The 9022-nt window shown below is 38.3% G+C and overlaps 1 pseudogene; it reads right to left on the reverse strand.

The window, feature by feature from the left end:
• Positions 1 to 1025: 1025 nt before the first annotated feature.
• LOC123249115 lies at positions 1026 to 2048 on the reverse strand (annotated as a pseudogene).
• Positions 2049 to 9022: the final 6974 nt, after the last annotated feature.

Raw genomic sequence — 9022 nt, forward strand, 5'->3', positions numbered from 1 at the left:
TGTTAATTGTTTCCTCTCTTAAAGATGTGTTCTAAAGGGAAAGGGAACTATTTGTAAAACTATATATTTAACAGTTCTTTTTGTGCTGTCAAAAAATGGAAATTAAGAGGATGCCTGTTAATTGGAGAATGGTTAACCAAATTGTGGTACATGATTATGATGAAATATCATTGTGGTGAGATACAGTGAGAAAGATAGTTTCAGAAAAACCTGAGAAAATTCATATGAATGGAGGCAAAGTGAGGTAAGACACAGGAGAATCAGGGCCAGAACATTATAAACAGTAAAAGCAATATTACAACAATAATTACATATTCAAAGTTAGTTTTATTAACCTTTATTTTCAGAAACTTATATCCCTTTATTTATGAAGCTTGGTAAAGAAATAAATTAAACAAAAACACCCAAAAAACTGTGGAATGTATTATCAATGTAATATCTGTAGTGATGACATCACAACTACACTGGAATATTGAGAGCATTGAATTTACACAGCTTTTTTTTTTGACAGTGGAAAAGAAATCACTGCGATGAGAGGTTAGAGAGGCTTATTCAAATTCCATCTATGATACTTAATAATCTTTTTTTTTTTTACAAAGACTGGGAATCTTTATTCAGATCAGCAAACTCGCATTCCTAAGCTCCAGACTTTGGGTGGGCCTTTTGAGGAAGGAGGGAAGGAGGGAGGAGAGGAGAGAAGAGAAGGCAAGGTCAACCCACCTCCCTGGACATTCCTCTCCACTCCATAAATGTGTCCCAGGCTACTGGGTAAAGAGGGGACGAGGCAGGAGGCGATGCCAAGAAGGGAGGGACCAAGGGAAAAGGGGGCCGCTGCCAAGGAGAGGCCTAGCCAGATGTGTGGCTTTCAAAGTCCAGCTGTGGCCAGGACAGCAGCCACCAGGGGCCCCTCCCTATAAATTAAGTCTCCACAGTAGCAAGGCTAGGGGTGGAGGGAGCAGAAAGAACAACTTTGTGGAGGAGAAATTGGTCCCATGTTCAGCTCCTGTCTAGGTACTGAACCCTGGCTTAAAGACTGGCTATGAGGGTACAAATTCCCAAGTGAGAGAACAAGCCAGGGTGGCAGAAGGAATAGGAATGTGGATGGGGCCAGGTGCCCCTCGGTTTTGGTCCAGGAGAAGGGGAGGAGAGAGCAGTTGGTCCAGTTTTGCTGAGTGGGGGCGGAGAGGGAGTGTATTACGGCAAGTTCAGGGTGAAAAGGCACTGGCTCACCACCTGTAGGCACAATAGGGGCGCAGGCACCATCAATGAGGAGGGGGCAGGGCAGAATGGGCACAGGTGGGAACAGAAGGGGCTTGAGAGTTCCACGGGCTTCCTGGGAATGTCATTGCTAGAAATATATTAACCATTCAAGGGAGGGTAAGGAGGAGTAGTTATCAGAGGATCTGGCGTGGCATCCCATAACCAGTCATGCCCGCCTGAGATGCCCCACGGTTGGTGCCCATTTGCAGCCCGATGACGTTCTTGCCTTCCTGTAGCTGGTTATCTGTGAAGTTTCGAGGATTCTCCTTGGATTTCTTAGGGAACCAGTTAGGGTCTCCAGAGAAGAACCCATCACCCCTGGCCACTGCCAGACCACCAAGGTTCATCAGTGTCCGCTGCACACAGGCCATATTCTTTCCTTCCCAGAGGTCCACAGTTTGGAAGATATCAGTGGCATTGATGCCATAGCGCTCTGCTGCCTGTAGGAACTGAGAAATCTGTTCCATCTTTTTGAAGGCCATGGCTGAAGCCTGGATCTTCTTTATTGGCCCTGGCCTTCAGGGTATAGCCCATTGATGAGCTCACACAGCACCGTGCCATCCTTGAGCCAATTTTGGAAATTCTCTCGCCCAGGCTGGGGCCGCCCAACATCTCTGCAGCACTGTGTGGTAATCCATTGAATGAGGATCTGTTCCAGGTCAGCATCATACTGTTTCTCAATTTTCTGCTGCACCTCCCGGCTCAGTCCATAAGCAGGTCCCCTGTTGGCCATTCTGTGATGGTATGTGTAGATGCAGATATCTTTACAACCGGGCGGCTAAAGGAGAGCGGAGTGGGTTGGGGCGCATCGCTCAGTGAGTGGTCAATACTTAATAATCTTTTAAACTTGAACAAGTTGATTAACCTCCTTTGGTCTCAGTTTCTTCATCCACAAAATGAATGAGGTGGATCTTCTAACTCTAGATCTTTGGTCCTAAAAACCAAGTTGTTTCATGCTATATAACATATTCTCTAATATTTAAAGTTTATTCCACACTTTGAGGATTGAGCTGGTGACAAAACACCTAAATATTGGGAGGTTTTCTATTTTTTATTTAAAATCAAAAAAAGCCAAAAACAACAACTTATGGCATTTTTTATTACCTAACTTAGAGCATTTCTTCAGGTGCAGAGCCAAGATGAAAGAGTAAACCCAGTGTTTTTGTAGAGTTTTCTCCAAACCCCCTTCCTGATGTTGTTTAATGTGATGAACAAAATTCTGAGTGAGAAAGCCACTCAGTGAATATCACAGTGAATCATATTTCTAATTCAAAAAGATTAGAAGACCTAAAGGTCTATAGTTACTGAAATGCAAGCTGGCTGATAAAATAGTGTGTTGGAAGCAGCACCTACAAGTGTTGGCATCATTGGGCTATGGAATTGACTTCCAGGACCCAGGGATAATAAAGTAGCTTAATACTTGATCTGAAAGAGATCTCAAGAGACTCCTGAACTAGCACTGAGGATAGGAACTGGTGCAATATGGCAACTCTGTCATCCATCACCCAATTCTGTGTCAAGGTTCTGGGATAGAGTGGAATGGTTTCAAATTACCCTCTTCATGTAAGGTCAAAACACAGGACAAAATGTCATATCTTGCCATAGATTATACCACTTTGGAAGCACTAAAATTTTACAAACTCCTCCTGACCTGTGAAATCAATAGAAGGTCTTTAAAAGACATATATCCTCCTGCTTCCAGAGCCTAATTGTCACTTAAAGTTCAAAGTCAAGAAACAGACTGAAAAAAAGGAGCAAATGTTAACAAAAACAATGATAATAATGAAGAATTAAATCCCCCCAAAAGTTGCTGATGGGTAAGTTCAGAATAAGAAAATAACTGGAAAACAGTACAATCAAAACATCAAAGAAAATGTAGATTAGACTCAACCCCAATAAGAATTCCTAGGAGATCTACATAAAGAGATTTTTTAAAGCAAAAAAAGTTAAAAAATTAAATAACAGTGTTAAAGAAAAGTTAAAAAATGAGAGCTAAGCAAGAAAATCATAAACACAGAATTGACAGCTTGGTAAAAGAGGCAAAAAATACTGAAGAAAATACTTCTTGAAATTCAAATTGGTCCCTGGCAATAGAGGAACAAATACCTCATTGAAGAAAATAACTATTTAAAAATAAAAATTAGATAAATCCATAAGGCATTATAAACCTATAGAAAGTGAAAAGAAAAAAATAGAAAAAAATGTCAAATACTCACAGACAAAATAACTGACTTGAAAAAATAGATTAAAGAGAAATATTTTAAGAACTATTAGATTACATGAAGCAAATGTAAACTATCTCACACACAAAAAAATTGACCTGAAAAATAAATCAAGGAGAAATAGTTTAAGAACTATTAGACTACAAGAAAGGTTTTCTAAAATTAAAAAAAGGGCATAGATTTCACATTTCAAGAAATTATAAAGGAAGGCTCCCCACATGAAGGCAAAGTAGAAATTGAAAGAATCCACCAATCATTTCTTGAGAGAAATACCAAAGTGAAAACTCCTAGAAATGGTATAGTCAAATTCTAGAGCTCTAAGGCCAAGGATAGAACACTTCAAGCAGCCAGGAATAACTCAAAGAACATGAAGCTACAGTAAAGATCACACAATATTTAGCAGCTACCATGTTAAAGGAGTGGAAGGCTTGGAATATAACTTTCCAGAAGGCAAATGAGCTTGGATTGCAACAAAAAAATAACCTATTATAAGAATTATGAGAGCCAATACCAACCAACATTATGATAGAAGGGGGAGAGAGAGAGTCTATGAGGTGAGACTCTCTTCTAGCCCTCCCCTCTTCCCAAATATACACTGTGAGACTTCGAGGGAGTGTCACCCTGAAACTGGGTGACCTGGATGTTTGTGCCACCCCACAGGAGTTGGGGGCAAGGCTTCCCTTTAAGATGAGGTATGGGGGACCCCAATCCTGTTCTTAATGTCAGGTTTTATGCAAGCCTCCGCTGAGGTCAGTCAACTTCACAGCGGGTGGTCTGGCTCCAAGATGGAGGCAGCTAGACCAAGCTGTGGTTCCCCTCCCCCTCATCTCTCAGGCACTCCAGAACACTATCTAACTAATGAATGTCTTTTATTAATATCAATATAGGGATTGGGGAAAGGGGTGAAGGGCAGAGGGATTTTTGGGGTGCCCTCTTCTCTATTTCTATGGGGTCCATCACTCGGGTGGGAACCTTTGGGGTTCCCACTCCTGAGCGTCTCCCGTCCCTTCTCCTTCTGTTTCTATTTCCATCCTTCTCTATAATTGCAAGTTAGACCAGAAAGGGTCTCTCAGCAAAGTTGGATGATGGGGGATGGAGCCTAAGAGATTGCTCCCAGATGGAGTCCAAACACTTAGCTGACTCAATAATTGAAGTCTTGCCAGATGAGATGTGATGGACCAGAGAATCAGGGTTTCAATGTCCAAATAAAGATCCTCAGGAAGCCCTCAGGACTGGATCCAAGCTGGGATGTCCTCCTCAGAACCTCTCCTCCTTCCTCAAAGAACCTCCGCCAAAAGCCCTCCTCGTCCTCCTTCCTCCAGAGAATTACCCTGAATTCCCTCTCTGGTCCAAACTGTCAGTAACTGTCACCAACGGCCTTCTTCTGGCTCTTTTTGTCCCATCCTTCATCCTTACACTATTCAGAAAAAATGAGCATGATCCTACATGGTAGGAAATATCTATTTAATGAAATAAAGGACTTTCAAGCATTCATGATGAAAAGACCAAGGCTGAATAGAAAATTTGACTTTCAAACTTAAGTCTGAATAGAGTATTTCTCCAAGCATCTTAAAATATTTCATTATCATTAATTTCTACTAATTTATTTCTGATATAAGGAACAGATTTATTAACTTCTCTTGGGAATGACATCACTTACAGATTTTATTAACTGCATGTCATTTCAAAAATCCTTATCCAAAGCTAGGACCCTCTTTCTCCTGACTTTGGGTTCAGATATAGCTTTGTTAGTCTACTAACTAGTCTACTAGAAGCTACTAGGAATTTCGAGGTCAATAGTAGCTGAGGAATATTTACTAGCAATCGCTTTGAATCTCAGTCCCAATCAAAAATCATAAAATAGCACAAATCAAACCTGAAAACATTTTGAATAATAAAAGCATATTATTCTTGGGGTTAGATATTCTTGTTAGTAAAATAAATAAATTCCCTATGATAATTAAAAATTGAAATAGAATAACAGAAGACCAGCCACCAGAAGAATCTTGAGTACCATTTCAGGGTAATAGGGATATAAGAAGAGGAAAGATAAATGGATAGAGTTGGATTTGGAATAAGGAAGAAAGACTTATATTCAAATCCAATATCAGACAATTACCAGATGTGTAACTACTGATAAATAATTAAAACTAAATTTTAACTTCCTCATGCATAAAATAGAGATAATAATAGCTCTAACTTTATAGATTCTTTTATAAAATAAAATGATGATGACAAAATATTTTGGAATTTGTTAACTAAATATGAGTGGCTATCAATCAACAATGATTTATGAATCAATTAATAAACATTTATTCAGTACTTCTTTTGTGCCAGATACTGTGCTAAGCCATTGAGATATAATAAAAAGCAATGGACTACTATATACCAGACATTCACTAGATGGTAGATGCATAAAGGTGAAAATAAATAGCTCATGACCTCAAGTAGTAAATATTTTGTGGGAGAAGAAAACATGTGTGTGCATTTATATATATACAAAATAAATAAGTAAATACAAGATAATGTAAGTAGCAGCTGAGAGGAAATTGACAAAGGCTTCATATAGAATCTTCTTTTTGATCTATTAATATTATTGTCATTTTTATCAGACCTGTCAATTTCTTTATTGGTTTTGTCATTCTCTTCTGTAGAGTTCACCATATTAAACACCACACAAGAAATGCTAAAAATAGTTGTGCTTTTATATTTCAAGGGTGTTAGCTGTGCTCAAATTTATAAAATAATCTATGTGTACAATATAAGGGAAAGAAGCTTTCTCAACTTCCCCCCTGAGTCACTGTAAAAGAGTACAACTGACTCTTTAGTTCTTGTGAAGTACCAGCTGTAGTGTTTTTACAGTGAAACCTTTAAAATATGTCTGCCCCCTGCCTAGAAAAAATATGAAAAAAATGTGATGTTTCATTGAATGTCACTTTTATTATCTCAGTGTTCTAAAAACTATGATCTTGGTGTTAGGAAAACCAGAGTTAAAATCTCACATTTTTTATACACTGGGAGTATAACTATGAGCAAGCAACTTAACCTCACATTTCCCACTGTCAACTCTTGCTTGTGGGGATGGTCCTCTGGACATATTGGGATCTGAAGTTAATATAAAAACAAAAAGAAGTTAATTTTTTTTCGTGTGGTATAAAACATAAAGGTGTTTTAGTTATGATCCTGATATTTAATTAGCTATATGATCTTACTCAAACTATAAAACTCCTTTAGTTAGATCTCAGCTTTCTCATGTGTCAAATGGTAATAGATCTACCCTTGGGTCTTTCCTATTCTTGAGCTAATGATTCAGAACTGTTTGGTTTTGTATGTTTACAAAAATGTCTATGCTGATATTTAGTACTTGTATAGCATGTTGCCCTGCACAGTGCTGGGCTAATTCTATATAAGCTAGATCATTAAGCAAGAATAAGCATAACCATTTCTTCCACTCTGTAATAAGAAATGCATGAGAAAGATGAAGTTTCTTCATAGAGCATCTGATCTGCAATAAGTCAACCATATTAAGCACTACTTAATGGCTTCTATATTCACCTTTCATTCCTCCTTGTAAAAAGATGTTGAGAATACTAATCAGTGAATGGTATTTTGTAGGACTTTAAAATAGTCAAGTTTTTGTTTGTTTATTTTTTCTCTGATTTCCTCTTACTGTTTTCTTTTTCATCACTTTTGAATTCACTGGATAATGGATTTAGAGCTGGAAGGAACATTTGAGGCCATCTAATCCAAATCCATTAAATCCAACCTTCTTATTTTTTCAAATGGTAAAATTGAGGCTGAAAGAGATTCAGTGATTTGTCCAAAGTCACGCAGTAACAATTCAACCTCAGATATTTTCACTCCAGAACCAGTGTTTTTTCTTTTATTCAATCGTTCTGGCTTGAAAATTCTAACATCTCCCACACTTTAAAGGAATAAAGTCAAAATCAAATAGAAATGGATCCCTACCAGCTTCCTATTAACTTAGAAAATCACAAATTTAAAACATCCATCTTATTCCGTATTCCTATTTATTTTGTTAAATATTTCCTACTTACATTTCAATCTGGTTCCTTCTCTACTCATGAATTTTGAGGACTCTGGAAGGAGTATGACAGCTCTCATTTAAAGAGTTCCATGTTCCTATGACTGAGCCTGCCATTGCTTTTATTTTATTTCTTCAGTAGTCTACTCATAGAGTATTCCATTTATGAAATGAAAAGGAAGGTAATGCAAAAAAAATGATAAAGAAGTACTACATCCAATCTGATAGTTTTAGGGGTATTTATTCTATTGATTTTTTTCCTCCCTGGTATCCCTCATCCCTGTCATCTGCCTGACTGCTTTTAATCAGAAAGGGAAAAAAAGGCCACAATGCCCCATGTGCCTCGGGACTCTGAACTTCCCCATGGGCAGTCAGTGCCCTTCCTTGGGAGATGACATACACTATTTCACCCAAGTGAAAAGCCATCTCTCCTGCTACAGCTCACTATCTAAAGTAATGATCTAAAATGGCATCAGTCAAAAAATAAATCCTACTTCAATTCTGTCTCTGCCTGACATGCTTCAAAAACTGCTCTCCCCTGTCACATCTTCTTTGTTCCATATAGTATGAAAGAGTAAGCCTTGTACCCAGGACATTCAGTCACAATCCTTCTGATCCTTCCAATCACTAGTAAGCATGAGGGGAAAGGAAAAGAATGAAAAAGGAAAGCAAAACTCCCATAGCATCCTCTCCAAAGCTCCAGACAGAACCATAATTTTATTTCTAACCAGTTCAGATATCCTTTGAAACAGAAATGCTTAAATGCTTCTACTAATAGTATTATTCTTTTCATTTGTCTGTGTCAGAGGATCATAGAAACAAAGAGTTCCAAAAAGGACTTCCAGGTAATATAGGCTAACTCATTTTAAAGAGCAATCTTGGATAAAATCATCTAATATCCATTTCTATGAGAAACTTGCTATATCACAAGGCTGTTTGTCCTATGCTGTTTTTTTTCTTTTTTTTGTTTAATTTTATTGATTAAGGAAATTTTTCCATGGTTACATGATTCATGTTCTTTCCCTTCCCTCCTCCCAGCCTCTCCCATAGCCAACGCACAATTCCACTGGGTTTCACATGTGCCATTGATCAAGATCTATTTCCATATCATTAATATTTGCACTAGGGTGATTGCTTAGAGTCTACATCCCCAATCATGTCCCCATCAACCCCTGTGCTTTTCTTCTGTGCTTCTGCTCCCACAGTTCTTTCTCTGGAACTGGATAGTGTTCTTTCTCATAAGTCCCTCAGAATTGTTCTGGGTCATTGCATTGCTGCTAGTAGAGAAGTCCATTATGTTCCATTGTGCCACAGTGTATCCATCTCTGTGTACAATGTTCTCCTGGTTCTGCTCCTTTCACCCTGTATCATTTCCTGGAGGTCTTTCCAGTTCACATGTATTCCTCCAGTTCATTATTCCTTTGAGCACAGTAGTATTCCATCAGCAACAGATACCACAATTTGTTTAGCCATTCCCCAATCAAAGAGTACTGAG

Source organism: Gracilinanus agilis, chromosome 5, assembly GCF_016433145.1.
Source record: "Gracilinanus agilis isolate LMUSP501 chromosome 5, AgileGrace, whole genome shotgun sequence".
Lineage (NCBI taxonomy): Eukaryota > Metazoa > Chordata > Mammalia > Didelphimorphia > Didelphidae > Gracilinanus > Gracilinanus agilis.